Raw genomic sequence first — 15,486 nt, forward strand, 5'->3', positions numbered from 1 at the left:
AGGGCAGGGGGCTGGACTTAATGACTTCTCCAGGTCCCTTCCAGCCTGATGTTTCTATGATGCTTCAGGCCACCTTGGACCCAAAAAGACTGAGCTGAATGTTGGCAGAAGATTTTACAGGGTGGTGATGGCTCAAGCTGTCCAGGAGTAATGCAGCAATTGCCCAGTTTGCAGCAGCAGAAGAAACCTGGGGCCAGAAGCAGGGTCACTCTCTAGCTGGCAGAGACCAGTGCACCCTTGGAGTTGGTAGTATTGGACTCCTGGAAGGTGGAGCCCAGCCATAGTGGTGCATCCTGTGTTCTGACCATGGTGGATCACTGACATTTTATGGTTCACATCCTCTCAAGTCCAGGTCACGCAGTCATGGCTACATTGTGCCTGGGGCCAGGGCCAGAGCCATCCGTTGGGTAGGGTGAATCAGGGAGACCACTCCGGGCCCCACACCGCAGGAAGGTGTGATTGGCCAGCGCGGTCGGACCCAGAAGACGAATCCATCCCTGCCACAGGGCTGCCATCTTGTTGGCAGTTAGCGGAGACAGCCCTGGCTTGGCCACCCACCTTTCAGTGCAGCGAGTCCTCCACCCTGGCCAGATCCCTGAGCCGCTGTGGTACTATGGCCAACAATAGCCCCATGGTAGGTGATGGCAACTGCCAGTGGCAGCAGGTGGCCCAGCACCAGGCTGGCTCCATCCCACTGGTCCAACCACTGGTGCAGGGCGGGGTCCCCAAGCTGGTAGGGGCTGATTTGTCCAGGCCCCTGCACCCCCGTAGGGATAGCCCTACCTGGGTCATCTATGACAGGCTCTCTCAGCGAGTGCTCAAAGCTTCCATGCACAGAAACTCATACAATTGCACAAACTCCAGTTTTATGTTTACGGATTGTCACCGGCTCGTCCTTCCAAATACAATCAGGTCATTCATATAAACCTAAATTCCTACCACAAAGTTAGATTGTCCAGGCCTGTGGAATTACCACTATCTTTTCCCTCTGTATCCTGTTGAACATCTGCCTTCAGGTTGGGGTGAAAGCAGGTCTTTACGGTTGTCATTGTCCAGCTCCCTAAAGCCTGTGAAGAACCATGGCTCAGCTGTTGCGAGCTTTCAGATAACAGCGTAAGGCTTCATTTTCATTTTCACGGGATGCTTGAAAACCTTTACTTTGCACCTAGGCCACTTTATCACATGGCTTAACATTTGCCTTTGGGATGCTGAGTGAAATTGACATCCTTGAGCTGTGTCTCCAGGAACTGCCAGCCTCTCATCTCCAGTCTGGGTTCTCAGGGCTTCCAGGCTCCCTGTTGTGGGAGTTAGAGCCTGACTAGAGCTGCCAGTCACTAGCTCATTTACTGGGCTCAAAACTGACAGTGCTACTCACATGCAAGGGGAGAACGATTCCTTCCCCTTCAGGAGTCACAGGGTCGGGGTCTCTGGCTTGGGTCATAACAGGAGGTCCTATGACACGGTCCATTCCATAAGAGGCGCCTACCAATTCTCCCACAGGCAGTAGGAGGTTTCTATGCACTGTCTTTGTTTGTCCCGACCTCGTTTCGGGTTTAATCTTGTACACCGGCAGATCTCCCAGCTTTTCCACCACCAGGTAAGGTATTGCCGTCCATCCCCTCAGCAATCTTGTGTTTGCCAGCAACACCCACATCTCGCAGCAGAACTCTGTCCCCTGGCTGGAGATCCTGTGAATGCACCCTTGCATACATAGGCATCGACTTCCCATCTGCCCCGTAGGCGCTCAACCTCGTTCTCCCACAGCCCCGTCCCTGCACCGCCCTCACCCTGCCCCTCATTCAACCCCTTTCCCCCAAGTCCCTGCCCCTGCCCCGCCTCTTCTGCGCCTCCTCCCCCGAGCGCGCCATGTCCTCGCTCCTCCCCCTCCCTCCCAGAAAGTCCTAAGTGCCTGTTAGGTGGCTGGGGAAGCACTGAGAGGGAGTGGGAGGAGCGCAGACGTTGTGCGCTTGGGAGGAGGAGGCATGGTGGGGGCGGGAGGGAGCTTGGCTGACGGTGGGGGCGGAACACCCACTAATTTTCCCCCGTGTGTGCTCCTGCAGCACCCACAGAGTTGGCACCTATGCTTGCATCGTATCGGTGCTTGTTACTATCTAAATTCTTGTGGGCAGCAGTTGCAGCCAAGTGATAAGCATCCTGCAGTTTTTCTCTTAGTCAGGAAAATACACTGCAGATGTGTCTCATAGTTTTCTTCATCCTCTGATTTCCCGAAGTACAAAGTTATGGATAATCTTGGCTCTCGCCCAAACATCAAGAGATATGGGGTGCCTCCCGTAGCATCGTTCTTCGTGGCATTGTAGGCATGCACCAAAAGCACAACAGGCTGGCTCCAGGTTGCTTTTTGCTCTGGACATAAAGTCCCCAAGCATATCCAAGAGAGTCCGACTAAATTGCTCTGGCTGAGGGTCACCTTGTGGGTGGTAAGATGTTTTTCTGGACTTCTTAATTCCTGCCATCCTTAACACCTCCTTCAGGAGGTGACTCTCAAAGTCCCGTCCCTGGTCAGAGTGTAACCAAGCTGGGAATCCATACCCTGAAAAATATTTCTCCCACAACACCTATGCCTGGCATACCGGGTAAAATGATCATTCACTACTAAAATGTTCTCAACATTCCTCCTGCCCACTTCTAAACACAAGAAATTAATGCATACCAGCTCCAAAGGTTTGCTGCTGGTGATATTCCTCAGATATGCTGCTAGCAAGCAGAGTTTTCCTTTGAACACACCAGGCGCATGTCTCGCATTTCTTGCGTACATCCTCAGCCATCCGGGGCCAGTAGAACTTAGTACAGATAAGTTCCAGGGTTCTCTCCATTCCCAAATGTCCAAAGTCATCATGTGGGGCCTTCATGGCCAGGGCTCTGTACTCTTTTGGTTGCATTAGCTGTGTTCGTTGATTTTGTAAAGGATCTACTGTGATCCGGTGCAGTACTCCCTGTATCAGTTTTAGTTTGCTCCATTACCTTAATAGCAGTCTACTCTCGGGGGTAGATGGAATAATTGCAACAGGGTTTTGCCCCTCTCTTTTTGCAAGTAATGTGTCACGAATGTCAATATCTTGCAGTTGGGCTTTTTGCCAGTCAGCAGCATTGAGCATGGGCAATGGAGATTGGTCCAGTACAATATAATTCACTGAGGCAGATAGCACACTCCTAGGGGGCAGGTCCAGAGTTTCTGCAACACAACCATGAAGACTCTCGCATGCCTCTGACTCTCGATAACTTCGGTTGTAAATAGCTCCCTACCCCATCCATAGGAATCACAGCAATTTCCGATGGCTGCGGATGCCGTGACAATGCATCCACGTCTACGTTGCTTCTCTCCAATCAGTACTGAGTGCTGAACTCATAGCTAGCCAAGGTGGCCACCCATCTCTGCCCTGTAGCATCCAGCTTAGCACTTGTAAATCAGCGGATTGTTGTCTATCCACACTTGAAACCTAGCACCATACAAGTAGTCATGAAACTTCTCAGTGATGGCCCATTTCAAGGCCAAGAACTCCAGCTTGTGGATGGGGTAGTGAGTTTCATAGAATATCAGGGTTGGAAGGGACCTCAGGAGGTCACCTAGTCCAACCCCCTGCTCAAAGCAGGACAAATCCCCAGACAGATTTTTGCACCAGATCCCTAAATGGCCCTTTCAAGGATTGAACTAGGACTGGAGGATGAGTTAGGCAATTAATTATTTCCTGAAAAGCCCTTTCACATCTCTCATCCCACCGTGGTCCAAACGGTTCTAAGGGGATGTAATTTCTCTGCTCAGGAGGCTTTGGGGACCTCCCCTTTTTCTTGGTCTTAGAATTGTTCTTGCTGGATGGGTATCCCCATGTAAGATCATTCAGAGGTTTTACAATGGTAGCGTAGTTTTTCACAAATCTGCTGTAGTAGCTACTAAATCCGAGAAAGGTCTTAAGCTCTCTGTAATTATTTGGGCATGGCCATGAAGTGAGCGCTTCTATTTTATATGGATCAGTGCTCACACCTTCTTGGGACACAATGTGACCCACGTACTTCACTGAGGTTCTGCAGAACTGGCACTTATCAATAGAAAGCTTCAGTCCATAGGCCTCCAACTTGTCAATCACTTTAAAAAGTTTTTCTTCATGCTCCTCCAAGGTCCTTCCAAATACAATCAGGTCATTCATATAAACCAAGACTTGCAGTAAGTTCACATCTCCTACAACTTTCTCCATAAGATGTTGAAATGTGGCAGGTGCCCCAGAAATCCCTTGAGGCATGCGTTCAAACTAATAAAACCCTAAAGGGCAGATGAAGGCTGTCTTCTCCTTATCTTTTGCTCCCAGAGGGATTTGGTAGTATCCACTTCGAAGATCCAATACTGAGAACCACTGGCTTCCCAGCAAACAGTCTAAGGCAGGGGTTCTCACAACAAATTTTTTGGTGGCCTCAAAGTGCTGATGGCCATGCTGACAATTTTTTCTCAAATACTTAATTAACTTTAGGAAAAACAGATAAATATACACATAAATGTGTCAAAATCATTGTCATTTATTGAATCTTTTTGCAGACTCAATAATAAAAATAATGTACTGTTGTTATTCTTTCCTGGACCTAAACAGAATAGAAACACAAATAAGCTGCTCTGCAGAGTCTTGTCTTTTTTGTTGTTGTTTCTTTTGCTTTTTTGGTTGCTTTTTTTAAAGACTTGCTAGCCTGTATGTCTGCTGCTGTGAAAAGTGATCTTAACAAACATACAAATATCACTTTTTCACAGCAGCAGACTTACTCAGTCCTGGCAACCCCAGGGACAAATTGAGCCTTGGATGGGGAGATCAGTAGGGTGGAAGTGAGGAGGCAGCGGTGGAGATAGCAGGGGCCAGGGGCGATGGGGTGGGGGGCATGAACCCCGCAATCAGGCATTGGAGCCTGTAGCGGGGCAGTTACCCCACTCCTGGGTTAAAACATTGAGAGCAGCTGAGGGAGGCTGGCTGGATAGCAGGTCACAGGTGTGGCCAGCTCAATCAGGGCACAGCTGGCATGATAAAAGGGCAGGCTGAGGCAGAGCTAGAGAGTCTCACTCCAGCTCTGGAGTGAGAAGGACCTAGCTGCCTGGGAGCTCAGGGTACCTGGAGCAGAGCAGTGCTGGGAAGGGCAAGAGGAGCTACAGAGCCCCATGGCCAGAGCCTGCTGCCCACCAGGGATGGAGTGTCTACTGTCCCCAGGAAGGTGGGGAACTCACTAGCTGCCTGCTCCTCCAGCAGGTGTGTCTCCAGAGGGGGATAGGGTCCAACCCTGCTGGTGGTCCTGGGGGAGGGACCACTGCTTTGCCCCTCCCCCCCCATCACTGCCCAGGAGGCTGTGGTCGCAAGAAAAGCCCCTGGTGGCCGCAGGTGACATGGTGGCCACATTGGAGAAATGCTGGTCTAAGGCATCTTGTACTCAAGGCATGGTGTACTGGTCTACCACAGTATGGCTGTTCAGGGTGCGGTAGTCGACACACATCCGGATGAGTGAAGAGTATGGCCTGCGGGACTCTGTAACGATGTTATTTGCAGCCAGCTCCTGAAGATGATGTCACACGTCTTTCATCTCTGAGAGAGCAAACTTTCTAGATCTACTCGTTTTGCACATCCCACATCCCACTCATGCAGTGAGAACACCTTGGAGCTCTCACAAAGTTTCTTCCTCAGGCGATCTTTCCAGTCCTCAGACAATGGCGAATCTCCAAAGTCAAACTTTGCTGGGTCTATTGTCGGAACTTGACTCTCACACTGGGGTCTTACAATTGATTCAGGCTCAAAGAGATCTGCTATCTTTTGTCCTTGCTTCACGACAACATCACAGCTTGTTTAATTAACAATCAGTATAATCACCTTTTCCTGGGCTTCAGCAAGTAGGGTTATGACTCCACTGGGGACCAGCACTCCTTCAGGGAGCCCTTCCTCAGCCGGCTGCTCTGCCATTGCTAATGTTCCCTTACTGCCTTTCAGCCAGGTACTCATGACAAGCACTTCTTGCTGTGTCCTTGCAGGCACTACTAAGGGGGTTGTGCCTGTGTATCTCAATGGTACCGTTGGTAGCTTAGACGTCTCCGTTTTAGTGTTCTCAGTTTTCCTATAGGCTTCAACACACAGCATATGGATCATCAGGGTGTTCAGGTATTGGTCCCCAGCCCGTCGTCTGGAGTGATCCGCGAGTACCTTGAAGAGACTGGAGTTGGTCCCTATCAGTACAGACACATCAGAGGTCCCTTTAGGGTCAGGGCATATTAAGGCAGCTGTCTCTACCTCTTCTCTTACCCCAGCAACCTCCTCTGGTAATTCCAGGTGCACTGTTACATACCCTTGATAGGGGTATTCATCCATGCTGAGGCCACACAGTCCAAGGCCAGTCAGTGGCTGTATAGGCAGGGGCCTAAGCATGTGTTGGTAGAATGACTGAAATATAATAGTCACTTGAATCCCGTGTCAAGCACTGCTTTACATTCTGTCCTTTCAGTCCTCACCATGACCTCTGCTCAAGGCCCTATCTGCCCTGAGGGGATCCCAGCTGGACAGTCTATCCCAGACGAGTCCCCAAATATGTAACCCTTCTGCCAGGTGGAGCCAGCAGCAGCCAGGGCCAGGTTCTATATCGTAGAACTGGAAAGGACCTTGAGAGGTCATCAAGTCCAGTCCCCTGAACTCATGGCAGGACCAGCACCATCTATAACATCCCTGACAGGTATTTGTCTAACCTGCTCTTAAAAATCACCAATGATGGAGATTCCAAAACCACCCTAGGCAATTTATTCCAATGCCTAACCACCCTGACAGTTAGGAAGATTTTCCTAATGTCCAACCTAAACCTCCCTTGCTGCAATTTAAGCCCATTGCTTCTTGTCCTATCATCAGAGGTTAAGGAGAATAATTTTTCTCCCTCCTCCTTGTAACAACCTTTTAAGTATTTGAAAACTGTTATCATGTCCCCACTCAGTCTTCTCTTTTTCAGACTAAACAAACCCAGTTCTTTCAATCTTCTCTCATAGGTCATGTTTTCCAGACCCCTAATCATCCTTGTTGCTCTTCTCTGGACTCTCCAATTTGTCCATATCTTTTCTGAAATGTGGTGCCCAGAACTGGACACAATACTCCAGTTGAGGCCTAATCAGTGCTGTGTAGAGTGGAAGAATTACTTCTAGTGTCTTGCTTACAACACTCCTACTAATACAGCCCAGAATGATGTTTGCTTTTTTTGCAACAGTGTTACACTGTTGACGCATATTTAGCTTGTGATCCACTAGGACCCCTAGATCCCTTTCTGCAGTACTCCTTCCTAGCCAGTCATTTCCCATTCTGTATGTGTGCATCTGATTGTTCCTTCTTAAGTGGAGTACTTTGCATTTGTCCTTATTGAATTTCATCCTATTTACCTCAGACCGTTTCTCCAGTTTGTCCAGATCATTTTGAATTTTCATCCTATCCTCCAAACCACTTGCACCCTCTCCCAGCTTCGTATCATCCGCAAACTTTATAAGTGTACTCTCTATGCCATTATCTAAATCGTTGATGAAGACATTGAAGAGAACCAGACCCAGAACTGATCCCTGCAGTACCCCACTCATTATGCCCTTCCAGCATGACTGTGAACCATTGATAACTACTCTCTGGGAGTGTGTTTCCAACCAGTTATGCACCCACCTTATAGTAGCTCCATCTAGGTTGTATTTCCCTAGTTTCTCAGTGAGAAAGTCATGCAAAACTGTATCAAAAGCCTTATTAAAGTCTAGATACACCACATCTACTGCTATCCCGTATCCACAAGGCTTGTTACCCTGTCAAAGAAAGTTATCAGGTTGGTCTGACATGATTTGTTCTTGACAAATCCATGCTGACTATCACTTATCACCTTATTATCTTCTAGATGTTTGCAAATGGATTCCTTAATTATTTGCTCCATTATCCTTCCTGGTCCAGAAGTTAAGCTGACTGGTCTGTAATTGCCTAGGGTGCCCTTATTTCCCTTTTTATAGATAGGCACTGTATATGCTCTTTTCCAGTCTTCTGGAATCTCCCCTGTCTTTCATGACTTTTCAAAGATTACAGCTAATGGCTCAGATATCTCCTCAGACAGAGTTCCTTGAGTATTCTAGGATGCATTTCATCAGGCCCTGGTGACTTGAAGACATCTAACTTGACCAAGTAACTTTTAACTTATTCTTTCCCTAGCATCTAGGGGTTCCTTTCCATCTATCCAACACAGAACCGGCTCGAGCCCTCACCCAGTAACCTGGGAAATTTACACACCACCCCGGGCGCCTCTGAGAGGCAAAACTTCCCCACTCACAAGCACAGAGTCTGAGCCCTGGTCTACACTGGAGGGGGTATTGACCTAAGATATGCAACTTCAGCTATGAGAATAGTGTAGCTGAAGTCAACGTATCTTAGGTCAACTTACCTCGCATCTTCACATCGCGGGGTCAACTGCCGCCGCTCCCCCATCGACTCCGCTTCTGCCTCTTGCCGTGGTGGAGTCGACGGCAGAGCGATTGGGGATCCATTTATCATGTCTACACTAGATGCGATAAATCGATCCCCGATAGATCGATCACTACCCGCCAATCCGGCGGGTAGCGTAGACGTACCCTTAGTGTAGAAAAGAAACTTTTAATAAAAGGAGGGAAGTAACTCAGCATTAATTTGGGAAAACACCACAAACAGAGTTCATAAACATAAACCATGAGTAAAGACCCACCTCAAGTAGGTTGGGCAGTGTCCTTATCCTCTCAGGTTCTTAAATCCAGTAATCCAAAAGTCTCCTTCACACACGCAACCCTTCTCTGCACCCCACTCACAGTTGCTGCTTGTGGTCAGTGCTGTATAATTATTGTGGGAATACAGAAAAACAGGACTGTGCTTTATCTGTATTCCCACAATAATTACACATTGGTAACCATATTTCACTATCCCTACATTCAGTACTAACATAATTTGTGACCCAACACCATAGAATCATAGAATCATAGAATATCAGGGTTGGAAGGGACCTCAAGAGGTCATCTAGTCCAACCCCCTGCTCAAAGCAGGACCAGCTAAGTTAATTACAACGAGCAAAACACCGCTCTATCTGAATATTTAGCAAAGCAGGAGCAAACTGTATTTACATAATCACACCCAGGGTTTCTTCCCCCTCCCAACTAGCTGTCAGGGAAGCATTCATTCAGACCCTGCTTACACTCAGAATAGTTAGTATTTTAAATAAAAAATGCATTACAAGACCGTATCTCTGAAGTGTAGCCACTTAATATTTTAATTCACAATACAATCACAAGACAATCTTTATATCCAGTTGTAAAAAATAAAACCAAATATGCACCTAATGGGAAGGGTGAGCTTGCATTGATGAACACAGGTTCCTGAAGTGGGTCTCTGTGAGGCTGAGGTAAGGACAGCAGTCATCTTCAACAGTGAGACGGGCCCTGTATTTGTTTTTCAGTAAAGTCAGTGAACATAAGAATATAAGAATGGCCATACTGTGTCAGACCAAAGGCCCATCTAGCCCAGTATCCTGTCTTCCGACAGTGGCCAGTGCCAGGTGATCCAGAGGGAATGAACAGAACAGGTAATCATCAAATGATCCATTTCCTGTCGTCCATTTCCAGATTCTGGCAAACAGAGGCTAAGGACACCTTCCCTGCCCATCCTGGCTAATAGCCATTGTTGGACCTATCCTCCATGAATCTATCTAGTTCTTTTTTGAACCCTGTCATGGTCTTGGCCTTCATAATATCCTCTGGCAAGGAGTTCCACAGGTTGACTGTGCGTTGTGTGAAGAAAGGAATAAAAGGAAATTTAGTTTGATAGTTTTCTGTTTGGTAAGAACTCACTTATCAATAGACACAGATGGGAAACCTTATGTCTTTATAGATGTCATTGTGAAATCCTCACTTCTGTATTGTTTTGTCATTATAGTTCCTACTTTGCTATTGTTTATTTGCATGGTCTCTGTCTGGTTGTTTCTGTCTGCTGTATAATTAATTTTGCTGGGTGTAAACTAATTAAGGTGGTGGGATATAATTGGTTAGCTAATCATGTTACAATATGTTAGGATTGGTTAGGTAAATTTCAGTAGAATGATTAGTTAAGGTATAGCTAAAAATATTACTATATAAATTAGGGTCAAACAGGAAGTAAGTTGGGATTCAAAAATAAGGAAAAAGGAACTTGGATTTAAGCTTGCTGGAAGTTCACCCCAATAAACATTGAATTGTTTGCACCTTTGGACTTCGGGTATTGTTGCTCTCTGTTCATGTGAGAAGGACCAGGGAAGTGGGAGAGTGAAGGAATAAGCTCTCTAACAATATGTGGTTGTCCGTGTACAGGATGAAGTATCAGAGCCTTCACCAGGGCAGACTTCAAGCCTTTGAAGGCCCTTTTGGCAGCCTTCATCCCAGTTTAGAGGATCTTTCCAGGCAGCCTTATCCTCAGAGAGCCCTCACAGCAGGGTGTGTAGAGCAGCAGCCAGCGTGGTGTAAGCGTGAAAGGCATCCATTTTTATGATTTTGCCGAGGTGCCAGCTAGATTTTAAAGCTGAAATCTAACAAACTAGGTTAAGTTTGGATAAGTTTTAGGGCCACTACAGAATGGAATCGAATAGGATAACTCCTTTTTATTGAGTCCAGGGAGTGTTAGCATTAAAATGAGTAAGCTGAGTTCTTTTCAGGTCAACTTTTAACGTGAACTGTGTTTCTCAAATCAGGACACTTGCTTATGTTTAACCAACCAACAATTTATTAATTCACCCAGAACCATATTAATATACAAGCAACAGTTCACCACTCAAGTGTAGTGTGACAAAGTACCTCCACTATCTTGGTGGATCCTGCGCTTTTTGGTGGATTTTCTTGCCTCAGAGATTCACCATGTGGGTTGGGGAACAGCCCAGAGACCTTCCCCTCTGGTAGAACCCACAGTCCAGGGCAATTGGGAGGTTTGGGGGGAACCCGGGCCCGCCCTCTACTCCAGGTTCCAGCCCAGGGCCCCGTGGACTGCAGCTGTCTAGAGTGCTTCCTGGAACAGCTGCATGACAGTTACAACTCCCTGGGCTACTTCCCCATAGCCTCCTCCCAACCCCTTCTTTAGCCTCACCACAGGACCTTCCTCCTGATGTCTGTTAATGCTTATACTCCTCAGTCCTCCAGCAGCACGTCCTCTCACTTCCAGCTCCTTACACCCACACCTCACTAACTGGAGTGAGAGCCTTTTTATACCAAGTGTCCTGATTAGCCAGTCTGTCCTAATTGATTCTAGCAGCTTCTTCTTAATTGGCTCCAGGTGTCCTGATTAGCCTGCCTGCCTTAACTGGTTCCAGCAAGTTCCTGATTGTTCTGGAACTGCCCCTGTTAGCTTACCCAGGGAAAAGGGATCTACTTAATCTGGGACTAATATATCTGCCTTCTACCACTCTTTTGTAGCCATCTGGCCTGACTCTGTCACATATCCCCCCCTGCTCAACACCACGGGGTTGGGCAACTTGGGACGTCAGGCAGTGTACCCGCGACAAGCCATCTGCATTGCCATGGTGGCTTCTGGCCCGGTGTTGTATGGTGAATTGGAAAGGTTGTAGGGACAGGAACCATCTGGTCACCCTTGCATTCTTCTCTTTATTTTGCTGCATCCACTGAAGAGGTGCATGGTCGGTCACAAGGGTAAACTGTTGTCCCAGTAGGTAATACCGAAGTGTTTCCATGGCCCATTTTACAGCAAGGGACTCTCTTTCAACCACTGCATACTTCTGCTCTCTCCGGAGGAGTTTCCTGCTGAGGTAGAGAATCGGGTGTTCTTCGTCTCCAACCATCTGCGATAGGACAGCTCCCAATCCTACTTCAGATGCATCTATTTGTAGAATAAACTCTTTGTTGAAGTCCGGGGCTATAAGCACGGGGTTACTGCAAAGGGCTGTCCGTAGGTCTGTGAATGCTTTCTCTGCAGCCTCTGTCCACTTCACCATGTCTGGACCCCGGGCTTTTATCAGTTCTGTCAGGGGACTTGCTCTGGTGGCAAAATGGGGACTAAATCGCCGGTAGTACCCCACCACACCCAGGAATGCCCGGACTTGCTTTTTCCGATTTGGCCGAGGCCAATTTTGGATAGCCTCCAATTTGTTCAGTTGAGGCTTGACCATGCCCCTTCCTACAATGTAGCCAAGGTATTTAGCCTCAGCTAGCCCTATAGCACACTTGGCTGAGTTGGCTGTGAGGCCAGCCCGTCTTATCGTGTCCAGAACTGCTTCGACCTTTTTCAAATGGGTCTCCCAGTTGGGGGTATGAATAATAATGTCGTCCAGATATGCAGCTGCATAACTGGTATGCGGCCGCAGGAGCTTGTCCATAAGACGCTGGAAGGTGGCAGATGCCCCATGCAATCCAAAAGGAAGAACAGTATTTTGAAATAGACCCTCTGGGGTAAAAAATGCCATCTTTTCTTTCACATCTTGGGCAAGGGGAATCTGCCAGTATCCCTTTGTTAAATCAAGGGTGGTCAAAAATCAGGCATTTCCCAGGCAGTCAACTAACTCATCGATACAGGGTATGGGGTATGCATCGAATTTGGATATCTCGTTCAGCCGGCGAAAGTCATTACAAAACCTAGTGGTACCATCAGGTTTGGGCACCAACACAATCGGGCTCGACCATTGATTCGATGACTCCCAGCTCCAACATCCTTTTTCCCTCCGCCTTGATCTCCTCCCTTTTCGCCACTGGGACCCGGTAGGGCCTTAAAGTTACCTTTGCCCCAGGGTCTGTGATAATGTTGGTGATATGTTTCAGTGGTCCGGCCTGGTTTGGTTGAAAATACGTCCTGGTATCGGTTGATCATCTCAGTTACTTCCTTCTTCTGGTTTGGTATCAGATCAGTGGATATCCTGATCTGCTCCTGCAGGTTATTTCCCTGGATCGGGGTCTCTTGGACCACTACACATGCCTCTCACTGGTGCCAAGGCTTTAAGAGGTTAATGTGATAGATCTGTTCCTGTTTCCGGCATCCTGGCTGCCGCACCTTGTAGGTTACTTCCCCCACAGGTTCAACCACCTCATAGGGCCCCTGCCATTGGGCCAAAAGCTTGCTTTCTGCCATGGGTACCAACACCATCACCCAATCCCCTGGTTGGAACTGTTGGACTTTTGCCTGGCGATTGTAATGGGTTCGCTGGGCCTCCTGCGCCTTTTCCAAATGTTCCCGTACAATAGGGGTGACCCGGGCAATCCGGTCTCGCATCTGCAAACATGTTCAATTATATTTCTCCCCTCATTGGGTTCCTCTTCCCAGATCTCTTTCGCGATATCTAATATGCCACGGAGATGGCGCCCATATAATAATTCAAAGGGTGAAAACCCAGTTGAGGCCTGAGATACCTCCCGAATGGCAAACATAAGGTAAGGTAGTAGGGTGTTCCAATCCTTCCTGTCCTAACTTACCACCTTCCTTATCATAGCCTTGAGGGTTTGGTTAAACTTTTCTACTAGCCCATCGGTCTGTGGATGATAGACTGAAGTTCTCAGGGTGTGAATATGGAGCAGCGTACAGAAGTCCTTCATTAGCTTTGACATAAATGGGGTTCCTTGGTCTGTTAATATCTCCTTTGGTAGCCCCACTCGGGCAAAGATCCCCATCAGCTCTTTAGCTATTGTTTTAGAGGCTGTGTTCCACAGAGGGATGGCTTCTGGGTAGCAAGTAGCATAGTCCAAAACAACAAGTATATATTGGTGGCCCTGAGCTGTCTTCTCCAGGGGTCCCACTAGGTCCATCGCTATTCGCTCAAAGGGGACCTCTATGATGGGAAGGGGTACGAAAGGTGCCCTCAAGTGGGGACGGGGTCTGTGCAGCTGACACTCTGGGCAGGAGGCACAGTACCTCTGCACTTCTTCATGTACTCCGGGCCAGAAGAACCGTCGTAGGACCCGTGCCAGGGTCTTCTCTACTCCCAAATGTCCCCCAAAAAGATGACTATGGGCAAGACTTAATACAGCGTTCTGGTGTTTTTGAGGTACTAGGATCTGCTGTACCTTCTGCCTCTGTACAGGTGCAACCCAGTATAAGAGATCCTTCTTCATTATGAAGTAGGGTCCTGGTCCCCGGGTTTTCTCTTCCACAGGGACCCCATCTATTTCGGTCATCTCCTTCCTAATGTTGTCGTACCTTGGGTCTTCAGCCTGGTCCCGTCCAAAATTTCCTCTCCCAGGGCTAATCTGCCCCAGAGCTAGAGGCCCAGTCTCTGTTGCCTCTACTGGTTCAGAGGCGTTAGGGTGGGGGTCAGACTCGGGTGCTTCTCCCTCCTGGGCGGCCTCCTTTTCAGCTGCTCGGGTTCGCCTACCTACGAGAGCGACCTTCTGGCTTTGGGTCAGTATTCGGGTTCCCAAGGCCTTAGCTGCCCTTTTCCCTTTTTGTCTTTCTACCTTGTCTAGGAGTGGAGAACAAATCCGGGGATATTTCAGAGAAGACTGGGGGGTTGACAGTCTACTGTGGATGCCTCATTAACTTCAGGGTTCCCATCTTTCTCCAATCCTCCTACTGGTAGAAAGTCTCCAAACCCTGGGAAGTCCCTCCCTATGAGCACCGGGTATGGGAGTTTAGGGACTACACCTGCTGCTACCTCAGTAGTGTTCCCCTGGATTTCAATTTTTACTGGGATGGTGAGGTGGTAACTAACAGTCCCATGGATGCATGTTATCCCCGTACGTTTAGCCTGCAGCAGCTGACTACGCTTCACGAACTTCCCTGAGATAAGCGTGATAGTACTCCCCGAATCAACCAGTGCCGTGGTCACTACCCCATTTAGTTTCACTGAATTGGTGTACATATGTGGGGTTAGTGAGACCCCTACAAGGTGGATTAGGGAGCATGGATTTGCCCAGTTCCCCAGGTTACACTGCATAGGCTCCTCGGCATTGGGACACTGTGCAGCTATGTGTCCCCACTCCGCGCAGGCATAACATCTGTATGGAGCCCTAGGTGTTCCCCGGTCTCTTGGCTTGGGCAGTCTAACATCCCAATCCTCTTCTCCCTCAGTGCTTCATAACATGAAGGGCAAAGGGGTCCAGGAGAGCTGGCTGTATTTTAAAGAATCCTTATTGCGGTTGCAGGAACAAACCATCCCGACGTGTAGAAAGAATAGTAAATATGGCAGGCGACCAGCTTGGCTTAACAGTGAAATCCTTGCTGACCTTAAACGCAAAAAAGAAGCTTACAAGAAGTAGAAGATTGGACAAATGACCAGGGAGGAGTATAAAAATATCGCTCAGGCATGCAAGAGTGAAATCAGGAAGGCCAAATCACACTTTGAGTTGCATCTAGCAAGAGATGTTAAGAGTAACAAGAAGGGTTTCTTCAGGTATGTTAGCAACAAGAAGAAAGTCAAGGAAAGTGTGGGCCCCTTACTGAATGAGGGAAGCAACCTAGTGACAGAGGATGTGGAAAAAGCTAATGTACTCAATGATTTTTTTGCCTCTGTCTTCACAAACAAGGTCAG

The sequence above is a fragment of the Trachemys scripta genome, unplaced genomic scaffold (genome assembly GCF_013100865.1).
Source record: "Trachemys scripta elegans isolate TJP31775 unplaced genomic scaffold, CAS_Tse_1.0 scaffold_26, whole genome shotgun sequence".
Taxonomy (NCBI): Eukaryota; Metazoa; Chordata; order Testudines; family Emydidae; genus Trachemys; species Trachemys scripta.